Source organism: Macaca mulatta, chromosome 3, assembly GCF_049350105.2.
Source record: "Macaca mulatta isolate MMU2019108-1 chromosome 3, T2T-MMU8v2.0, whole genome shotgun sequence".
Taxonomy (NCBI): domain Eukaryota; kingdom Metazoa; phylum Chordata; class Mammalia; order Primates; family Cercopithecidae; genus Macaca; species Macaca mulatta.
The window spans coordinates 116,164,358-116,176,758 of NC_133408.1; positions in this window are offsets into that span (position 1 = coordinate 116,164,358).

Sequence of the window (12,401 nt, forward strand, 5' to 3'; positions counted from 1 at the left end):
CTTTGCTCACGCAATGCGATTTGTCGCTGACACTCTGGTCTCTAGGAATGGGATAAACTGGTCCGTACACACGCCGCTGACAGAAGCAAAGCTACTTCTATTTTAATTTAGAAACTTGTCAACTAGAAGGAAACACCAAGCGGCAAGGCCGTATTTTTTGTTTTTGTTCGGTTTCGTTTTGCTTTGCCCACGCTGCTCCTCCCCACCCCTTAACTCTGGTGCTAGTTACAGGTGTGTGAAATCCCGCTTCGGATCCCAGTACTTCAGCTCTTCGCTGTGGGTGGGGGCTGCCCTCCCCCAATGTCTAGGTCATTTCACTTAGAAGATAAGAACAACGACAAAGAGTCGGTTTGAGGGATCAGTGAGATGCCGATAATAATATTAAGGGCACTCTAGTCTCATTGCCTGGGGAGAGTTGAACGTTTAATGAATGGTAGGCATTGTTATAGTCACAGGAGCAAGGAAGTGAGAGTCATATATTTCTCTCTTCTAACAGGATCAGTGTGTTCCGGCAATTGGGAAATGAAGCTATGTAAAAGTAGAAAATACAAGTCAGAGCAATATCCAATGTAATGTTTAAAAGGATTACTGTAGATCCATATGTGAGACAATGAGCTTTGTCATACAATGTTGTCGGAGATTTAAAACTCCTAAGTTTTCTGGCAGGCAGTCAATATGTATCAAGACTTAAAATATTCACATCGTTTGGCCCAGCAATTCCACTCTTTCAGAAGTATCCTGAACCAAATGAGACCTCTAAAAAGATTTGGGTATGAGGTGTGTCCATTTACAACTCAATGTCCAACAAGGGACATTGATAAAATCATTATTTTTCAATCCCTTTTATTTAGCCCATATTTCCAAAGGGGAGGGTCAGGGTGTCTTCCATTAACATTGTTTGAAATTTCAAAATTAATAGTTTGGTTAAAACAAATCAGAATCATGGGGGAAATTTTTTCTCAAAATTATTTACAGTCCACCTGTGGAGATATAATGTTCCCTTTAGAATTACTAAGTTTTTTAAATTATGGAATAGCCATCTATTGAGTATTTACAAAGCCAGTAAAAATCATGTTATAAGGATGTTATACATGGAGTGATATAAAATTAAAATCAGGATGCAAAGTATAGGATATGAGGTATTATAATAGGATGTAAAGTATATTCACATATAGATAACACATAGATATAAATGTGTATTACATATCTGCCTTGAAATATCACATATCTGCCTTGAAACTATTTATACAAAATATAAACAGTTGCCTGTAGTTTGAGAGCATGTGTGTATTTTCTTTATTATTGTTAAATTGGCAAATGGTTCTATAATGTAACATTCTTAAGTGAAAAAATTACTTTTTTTCTTTAATTCTTAAGGGAGTACTTAGTATTTTCTCAATTAACCTTATCATTTAACTTAAAACATGCTAGCCATAGCACAGTTCCTTATCCAAATTCCTGAAATTCTCATAGGAATAAGTCTTCCTAGGAGAATGTCTCTGTAAGAAGTAGTTTAGTGGCAGGGTTGGGAGCACAGCCTTAGCAGCCATATGGCCTGAAAATGAGCCCAGCCTGATAGAGATATACAAAATCTCTGTAAGAGTGTGCAAAATACTTAGCCCTCTTTATACCTAATTTGTATTATCTGCAAAATGAAGATAGTAATAATGTCTATCTCAAAGGGTTATAGATGGGAGCTGATACCTGCAGGGCAATCAGTAAATATTAGATATTATTAGGACAAATATATCATCCATATAACAAGGAAGTACTTTAAAGACAGATATTGAATGTTTGGTACATTTGTTCCTATGCCCTTATTTTTCATCAAAGCACATGTTGAAAGGAAAATTTTCTGAAAAGCTTCCAATTATTTGCTTGACAACGATTTCCTCAGTTCTGAGTTCAGTACTGGTCTAGGTGCTATCAGATGTAAAGGCTAATGATTTTAACAGTCTGGGATAAATTTGAATAGAAGAACATTCTTTCTTAATGATTTCTGGTTATATTTAGTATGGTGATGAAGCTAAGGGATTTCTCTAGGTTATACTAGATCTTGAAAACAGCCTTGTCTCTCATTTCAATTCTCTTTTATCTCCTTTAATGGTAAATTCCCCAAATACCCCAAATCCTAATAGCAGTCAGCCATAACTAAAATTTTTGCACAAATCACTTTTCTAGAAATTAGCTGTTAAAAATTATGATCAGATAAGGAAAATAATTATTTTGAAGCATATAATTTGTCAAATGTTAATATATAAGTCTCTCTCAGCTCACCCCCTTCCACTGTTATGCTGATCAGATTATGTTAGAAACCTGGTTAGGTTACATTGGAAACCTGGGGTTGAAAAGATTGAAGTTTTTCTGACTGATTTTCAGAGATAGTGCCTCAGATACATAGCACAGCTACCATAAGCAAAACTACCATTTCCCCCTGTGCCACCTGACTTAATTCACAGGCAGTAAACTCCTGACTCTATTGACACAACTTTGTCATTCCCTTTAATTTTAAAAGCTGAGGTCTGTATTAAATTCTGCAGATAACTTACCTATCTGAAACTCTCACTTATGTCTCTGTACTCCTTTTTAGGCAGGATCTTCTGTATTTCCTCAGTCTCATTCATCTTGCTTCACACCTGCCTGGAGCTAATCTCTCCCCATGTGTTAAAACTTTCTTTCCCAAATATCCAAATCATCTTTTATAGGGTTTTTGTCATAATCACAATTTCTAGTGAGAATAATTTTAGGAGTTTGATGACACTTAGGGAATGAATGAATTTATTGTGCTAGGCATTGTGTGGTTTATATCATCTAATTTTTACAGAAATGCTATGGATTAGGTTCTGTTATTATCCCATATCTTATTTCAAACAATGGAAATACAGGATCCAAGGTATTATGATTTGCACATGGCCACATAGCTAGCAACTAGAACTCGGATATTTTGACTGCAAAGCCACAGTTATTAACCACTGTGGCATGAATATCTGTATTAAATTTGGAAGAGTGAATTCTGTCTGCAACTTTTACTACACAAAGGTAAGTGATGACAGTGAGTAAAGTTAACTGGTTAGGGGGAAAAAGAGGATATTTTCACTCTTTTTCTAAGTGATCATCACTGCTGCTGAAAAGAGGAGAATTGGGTCCAGAAATCCTTAAGGAGGTGTTCCAAATACAAAATAAGAAAAACACAGAGTCCAAACAGGATTTATAAGTTATAAAAGACTGTTTCTTCATAATAAACACAAGGTAGACAAGGTTTTTTAAAAAAACAGTTTTAAAAAACTTATCAAAAAAATGAGGACACAAATTTAAGTAAACTTAAATCCAAAAGATAAGGAGAGCTTCCTAAGAGAGAATAGAATTATAGTTGCTTTAATCACCTACAAAACAGTGGGAGGAGGAATGCACCATAAACAGGGCCAAAGGGAGACCTGCCAAATGACATCTGTGGACCAGGATGATAGATTACAATCTCATGCCGTTCCAGTGAGAGAATGAGTGTGCACTCACTCTCCAATTCTCTCCCAAAGGTCTTCATTAAGTGCTCAAATGTCGTATTTCAAAGGCATGGGGTAGGGCATGATTGCTGAGATACATTTCTTTGCAGATTCTAGGCCTTTAAACATTGTACTGCAGCAGCTCTGTGAAGGCTGGAGGGAGGGTGGCAGGCTGCCCAGAACTCTCCTGAGGCACAGGAAAGACAGGCAAGACTGGAGAGTAAATAGAACAACTGCTGAGATATTGGAAGCTAGGTGTTTGAGCTAAGAAAGTATTGAATACTTTGGTGGTATGAGCTAGTAGGTGCACATTAATCTTGAGAGTTTTGCCAGTGCCAAGAACTCAACACATTTGAAAGCAATAGTAAACTGAATCGAAACTTTTACAAAACCCAGAATGTGGGTTTTTGACTCACTGTCAAAAGATTTGATTCAGCCTTCCAAACAATTATCCTGATAGAAAAAATGGCAAGATGTTTTTTGAGGTACATATTATTTTCTGTTTTCTTTTATACAATATCTAGCCTACAGTAAAAATTATGAGACATGAAGGAGCAAGAAAATGTGAGCCATGGTCAAGAGAGAAAATGGTTAACAGGGGAAAATACAGAAATAGCCCAGATTTGGTGTATCTGGCAGAGACTTTAAAATCACTTTGATAAATATGTTACAGCATCTATGTAAAAAGTGGAAAGCATGCATGAACAGACAGGGAATTTTAGCAAAAAGATGGGAACTATTTATAAAAAGCAAGTTGAAATATTAGAAATAAATATTAGAAGTAAAAAGTTCACTTTTTAGGATTGTCACCAAATTAGACATAACAGAGGGAAAAAAACCCGTAAACTTGAGACAGGTCAGTAGAAATTATATAAACTGAATATAAAGAGCAAAATCAAGGACAAATGGAAGGGAGCATCTGATATCTTTAGGATAATATCAAATCATTTAGCATATATGTACTTGGAATCCAAGGAGCAGAAAGGGAATAGAAGAAATATTGGAAAGATAAAAACTTAGAAATCTCCAAAGCTGACTGAATATGTAAATCTGTATATTAAAGAAACTCAGTGAATCCTAAAAACAAAACAAAACAAAAAACAAATTTAAAGAACACTAAACCTAGGGAAACAGCAAATAGAAAAAATCCTAAAATTAGTCATAAGATACACATTACATACTGGGGAACGATAATAATATCAGTACTAACTTCTATATCAAAAGTGATGGAGGCCACAGAAAATGGAATAGCATATTTGAAGTGTCTAAGAACATAAAATATATCAATTTAAGTTCAATATCTAGCAAAAAAATTGAAAGCAAAAGAAAGCTATTTTCACACAGACAGAAGCTGAGCAAATTTATTCCAGAACACCTCCAGCAGAATGTCTAGAAACTCTTTATGCTAATGTGAAATGACACCAGATGGAAGTCCTGATGTAGAAATAAACATATAGAAATATTTTGTATTATCTTAATTTTATGTGTATCCCATATATCATATCTCTACATATTTATCTATAGAGACATATATATTTAAAAGATTATTGACTAAAGTAAATGTAATAACCGTATATTTTGGGTTTATAACATATGTTGAAGTAAAATACATGCCAATGAAGCCATATTGTATAGGAGAGAATGTAAATAGAATTATAGTGTTGCAATGTTCTTACATTTTTAAGTAGTAATTTGTTACTGAAGGCAAATTTTTCTTTTTTCTTTTTTTTCTTCTTGAGATGGGATTTTACTCTGTTGTCCAGGCTGGAGCACAGTGGCACAATCATGGCTTACTGCACCTTAGACCTCCCTGGGCTCATATGATCCTCCCACCTCAGCCTTTCAAGAACCTGGGACTACAGGCACATGTCACTATGCCAAGTTAATTATTTTACTTTTTATAGAAACAGGATTTCTTTATTTTGCCAAGGCTGACTGAAGGCAAACTTAAAAAAAATGCATAAAATCAAAGGATGGGGGAAATATACCATGAAAACAATAAGCATAGGAAAGATATGACCATATTAATATCAGAAAAGTAAGACCTCAACTCACATAGTATTACCAGAGATATGAAGCACATTCATAAGGATAAAAGTCTTCATTATTTAAGAATATGTAGCAATTATAAAACACAAAGAAATACTTAACAGAATTACATGGGGGAAATAGTCAAGTATATAATAAGTAATTGATAGAATAATAAAAATCAGGGAAATATAGAATATTTCATTAACACTATCTACTAACTTGACATAATTGAGTTAATAGAATATGATATCCATCAACTGAAAAGCACAATTTTTTTCAACTGCACAAACACCCAACAAGATAAACTAATCAGGTGACAGCATACAAAAAAGAAGTCTCAATACATTTCAAAAGACCAGAATCATAGAGTATATGATTCATGACCTAAAATAAAAATCAGTGGCAGAAAATTATCTAGAAAATACCAAAATATACAGACATTAAGTATTTTGCTTCTGAGTAATTCATGAGTCGCACAAATCACAAGTAAAATGAAAAATATTTTGAACTCTATGATAATAAAAATTTATCAAAATTTGTTGGATGCACCCAAATTACCAGTAAAATGGAAATTTATAACATTAATGCCTAAAATAAAAAATAAAGGCTTACAGGGAACTAGTTAAGTGTCTACATTAACAAACAAAAGAGAAGACAAAATCCAACTTTGAAGAAATGGAATAATAAATATGAAAGCAGAAATTAATGAAATAAAAGAGAAATAAAGTCAAAAGTCAATTCTTTGAAAAGATTAGTAAACCCCTAACGAAGAAATAATGGAGAAAATACAAATTACTAATATCATTTTAAAAAGAGAAGACAGCATTACAAATCTTACAAACATTAAAGACATAACAAGGGGATATTATTTATAACTTTACGACAGTAGCTCTCAAATGGGGGTGATTTTTCCCAGTGGGGAAATTTGGCAATATCTGAAAATGGTTTGGTTGTCACAACCTGGGAGGAAAGTTACTACACAACTTGTGGACACAGGCCAAGGAAGCTGCTAAACATCCTGTAATACACACTATCCTATCATAACAAAGACCTACCTGGCCCCACATGCCAATAATGTTGAGGTGGAAAAGCTCTGTTTTGTGTTAATAAATTCATTAGCTTAGATATAAATGAATAAATATTTTTAAAAATATAGCTTACGCAATTGGCAAAGGAATAGAAAAATCTCCACAACCCTGTTTCTATTAGGGAGATTGAACTTGTGATTGTAACTTTCTCACAAAGAAAACTCAAATCTCAGATGGCTTTACCAGTGAATTATATCAAACATTAAGTGAAGAAGTATAATAAAACCAATCTTAAATAAATGAATAACTTTTAAAAACAGAGGAGGGAACATTTCCCAACTTATTCTATGAAGCATCGTAACCCTGAAATCATAACGTGATAAATATATTATCAGAAAAGAAAATAGAGGTACAAATATGTTAATAAAATATTAGCAAATTCAGTGCATACACACAACTCACAGGAACTGAGAGTAATGAAGGTCTGTCAAAGGGACACAGGAGGCAATGGAAAGAACTCCCAATGGCCAAAGCTGGTATACTTTGAGCAATAATATTAATATAAATAAAGAGGTATTGGATTATAACCGAAATTATAAAATATACATCCATGAGTTCTTACCGGTATGAATAAATGACTGAGAAAATGAGTGGGGGGAAATAGACAAATCTCCTATGTAGAAGGATTCCAAATATATATTTTATATATATATACACACACACACATATGTGTGTATATATGTATATATAAATATGTGTGTGTATATGTATGTATATTTACACATATATATATTTTTTTTGAGATAAGATCTCATTCTGTCACCCAGGCTGTAGTGCAGTGGCAAGATCATGGCTCACTGCAACCTTGACCTCCTGGGCTCATGTAATCCTCTCACCTCAGCCTCTGGAATAGCTAAGACCACAGGTGTGTGTCACCACACCTGGTTAATTAAAAATATATATATTAATATATATATTTTTGTCTCACTGTGTTGCGCAGGCCAGTCTCAAACTTGTGGTCTCAAGTGATCCTCCTAAATTGCTGGAATTACAGGCATAAGCCACTGCACCTGGCCCCTAATAATTTATATAAATATAACACCCTCAAGGAGGCAGAACATGACTCCCTGCTTCCTAAGTGTGGGCTGCATATGGTGATTTCCTTCCAAAGAGCATAGTATAGAAAGTGGGGAAATAGTAAACACAGTTGAGAAATGACCAATACTACTTCAGCCAGATAATCAAGGTTGACAAGAGGGATAAATCATGTTTATATTATGTACGCTAGATATAGTATGATGAGCGTGACACTTTTTTTTTCCTGAGTCTTCCTCCCCAAGCCTATAACCCCAGTGTATTGGTTAGGATTCTCCAGAGAAATAGACCAGTAGAATGTGTGTGTCTGTGTCTGTGTCTGTGTGTGTGTCTGTGTCTGTGGGTGAGAGAGAGAGAGAGAGAGAGAGAGGTTTATATTAAGAAATTGACTTACATGATTATGGAGGCTTGATGAGTCCAAAATCTGAAGGGGGAGGCTGGTAGGCTGGAGAGTCAGGAAAGAGTAGCAGTTCCAGTACAAAGGCAGTCAGGATGGAAACTCAGAGCCAATGTTACAGTTGAAGCCCAAACGCCATCTGTTAGCAGAATTCTCTCTTGCTGTGGGGTGGTCAGACTTCTGTTCTATTCAGGCCTTCTACTGATTGCATGAAGCCCACCCACATTATTTGACGGCAATCTGCTTTACTCAAAGTCCACTGATTTAAATATAAGCTTTATCCAAGGAAAACCACACAGAAACATCCAGAATAATGTTTGATTACATGTTTGGGCACCATGACTCACCCACGTTGACATATAAAATTAACCATCACACCCAACCTAGTCATGAGGAAAACATTAGACAAATCCCAAGTGAGGGACATTTTACAAAATACCTAACCAGTACTCCTCAAAACTGTGAGGGTCATCAAAAAGAGTGGAAGAGTGGAAGTCTGAGAAACTGTCACAGTTTCATGCTTAAGGAGACATGACAATTAAATGTAATAATACTTCTTGGATGGAATCCTGAAACAGGAAGAGTGTATTAAGTACAGACTAAGGGAATCAGAATAAAGTATGACCAATGTATCGGTATTGGTTCATTAATTGTAACAAATGTACCATACTAATGTAAGGTGTTATAGGGAAACTGGGCATGGGGTACATGGACATTTTATTGATAAACGTGGGAAATAATTAAAAATGCTCATGTATTACTAGCAGGATGTAAAAATCAATTCTTTAGAGAACTGGCAGTTTCTTCCTTTCCTTTTTTTTTTTCTTTTTTTGAGATGGAGTTTTGCTCTTATTGCCCAGGCTGCAATGCAGTGGCATGATCTTGGTTCACTGCAACCTCCACCTCCCAGGTTCAAGAGATTCTCCTGCCTCAGGCTCCCAAGTAGTACCACGCCTGGCTAATTTTTTTGTATTTTTCAGTAGAGATGCAGTTTCACCATGTTGGCCAGGTTGGTCTCAAACTCCTGACCTCAGATGATCCACCTGTCTCGGCCTCCCAAAATGCTGGGATTATAGGCATAAGCCACCGTGCCCAACTGAGAACTGGCAGTTTCTTATAAACACATGCATTCTAGACCCAGAGATCTACGAGGACATCAAACATGTCCACAAAAAGATTTGTACATGAGTATTCATAGCAGCCTTATACTTAGTCATAACTTGGAGAAAAAAAGACACCAAATATCCATCAACGGGATAAGCAAGGTGACATACATTTGTACATTCGTAATTTATATAATGGAATGCTCTTTCCATCAATAAAAAGGAGCTACTGGTATAAGCAATATGGACAAATCTCAAGAACATTTTGTTGTTCTAACAAATCTAGATGCCAAATAATTCATGTAATGTGATTCTGTTTATACGAATTCCCAGAAAAGGAAAAATAAATACTTGGTTATAGAAAGCAGAAAGTGGTTGCCTCAGGTAGAGGTAGAAATTGACAGGAAAATTAACATAAGGGAAACTTCTGGGATTGTATAAGTATTCTTCATTTCGTTTTGGGTGACAGTTACAGGGTTGCGGGGAATTGCTCAAACTCTTTGAACTGATCACTTAAAATACATGGTTTATTATATGTAAATTACACTTCAATAAACTATTAAAAATTTATTCTTAGAGAAAGTTTTAGAACCTATTTTTTTCTCTTTATCTTACATTGTCTTTCAGCATGGAGGTTCTGATTTGTCTTGGCTTTTCATTTATGAGGCTCAAAAGTCTTTACTTTCTTTTCCTCAATAAAGTTACCAATCCAATTCATTAGTTCAGGGCCCTATTTGATGTTGGTATCCTATAAATCCCATTAATATTCAGACTTGGGCTATAAATTTCAATTGTGTACAATATTTGCCTTTGGTTGGCCTATGTTGCCTAGGTTTTTTGCTTTCTTTTCTGATCTCTGTTGCCCAAACTGTTTTCCTGGAATTTGTGCCTATTGCCTCTACTGACCTTGAGTAACTGGATAAATTTTAAAGTCCCTTTTTGTGTCTTTGTGTCTTTATCATTCATTGCAGTATCTTCACAATATCATTTTAAAAATTAGAGAAATGATATGTTGCCTTTGAAATACATGTTCATATTACTATAATTTGAAATAAATCACTTTTATGAAAAATAAAATAAAGGGGTGAATAATTAATGGGACTTGACTCTTTGACTCTATATTTGGGTAGCTGTATTTTCTCCTGTATACTTGGCTCGATCTGATCATAAATAATTTTGGTATCACTTTTAAATATAATGCATGTAGTAAATATCATGAAAATGTTGTTATCTGTCTTAAATTCTCTTTCATGTTTACTATTAGTCATCTTCTGATTTATTTTAAGAACTAATTGTAATCCAGCATATAAACAGAACCAAAGACAAAAACCACATGATTATCTCAATAGATGCAGAAAAGGCCTTTGACAAAATTCAACAGCCCTTCATGCTAAAAACTGTCAATAAATTCGGTATTGATGGAACGTATCTCAAAATAATAAGGGCTATCTATGACAAACCCACAGCCAATATCATACTGAATGGGCCAAAACTGGAAGCATTCCCTTTGAAAACTGGCACAAGACAGGGATGCCCTCTCTCACCACTCCTATTCAACATAGTGTTGGAAGTTCTGGCTAGGGCAATCAGGCAAGAGAAAGAAATAAAGGGTATTCAGTTAAGAAAAGAAGAAGTCAAATTGTCCCTCTTTGCAGATGACATGATTGTATATTTAGAAAACCCCATCATCTTAACCGAAAACCTCCTTAAGCTGATAAGCAATTTCAGCAAAGTCTCAGGATACAAAATCAATGTGCAAAAATCACAAGCATTCTTATACACCAGTAAAAGACAAACAGAGAGCCAAATCATGAATGAACTTCCATTCACAATTGCTTCAAAGAGAATAAAATACCTAGGAATCCAACTGACAAGGGATGTAAAGGACCTCTTCAAGGAGAACTACAAACCACTGCTCAGTGAAATAAAAGAGGACACAAACAAATGGAAGAACATACCATGTTCATGGATAGGAAGAATCAATATCGTGAAAATGGCCATACTGCCCAAGGTAACTTATAGATTCAATGCCATCCCCATTAAGCTACCAATGACTTTCTTCACAGAATTGGAAAAAACTGCTTTAAAGTTTCATATGGAACCAAAAAAGAGCCCGCATCTCCAAGACAATCCTAAGTCAAAAGAACAAAGCTGGAGGCATCATGCTACCTGACTTCAAACTCTACTACAAGGCTACAGTAACCAAAACAGCATGGTACTGGTACCAAAACAGAGATATAGACCAATGGAACAGAACAGAGTCCTCAGAAATAATATCACACATCTATAGCCATCTGATCTTTGACAAACCTGAGAAAAACAAGAAATGGGGAAAGGATTTCCTATTTAATAAATGGTGCTGGGAAAACTGGCTAGCCATAAGTAGAAAGCTGAAACTGGATCCTTTCCTTACTCCTTCTATGAAAATTAATTCAAGATGGGTTAGAGACTTAAATGTTACACCTAAAACCATAAAAACCCTAGAAGAAAACCTAGGCAATACCATTCAGGACATAGGCATGGGCAAGGACTTCATGTCTAAAACACCAAAAGCAACAGCAACAAAAGCCAAAATTGACAAGTGGGATCTAATTAAACTAAAGAGCTTCTGCACAGCAAAAGAAACTACCATCAGAGTGACCTAGGCAACCTACAGAGTGGGAGAACATTTTTGCAATCTACTCATCTGACAAAGGGCTAATATCCAGAACCTACAAAGAACTCAAACAAATTTATGAGAAAAAAGCAAACAACCCCATCAAAAAGTGGGCAAAGGATATGAATAGTCATTTCTCAAAAGAAGACATGCATACAGCCAACAGACACATGAAAAAATGCTCGTCATCACTGGCCACCAGAGAAATGCAAATCAAAACCACAATGAGATACCATCTCACAACAGTTAGAACGGCAATCATTAAAAAATCAGGAAACAACAGGTGCTGGAGAGGATGTGGAGAAATAGGAACACTTTTACACTGTTGGTGGGATTGTAAACTGGTTCAACCATTGTGGAAAATAGTATGGCGATTCCTCAAGGATCTAGAACTAGAAGTACCATATGACTCAGCCATCCCATTACTGGTTATATACTCAAAGGATTATAAATCATGCTACTATAAAGACACAGGCACACGTATGTTTATTGTGGCACTATTCACAATAGCAAAGACTTGGAATCAACCCAAATGTCCATCAGTGACAGACTGGATTAAGAAAATGTGGCACATATACACCATGGAATACT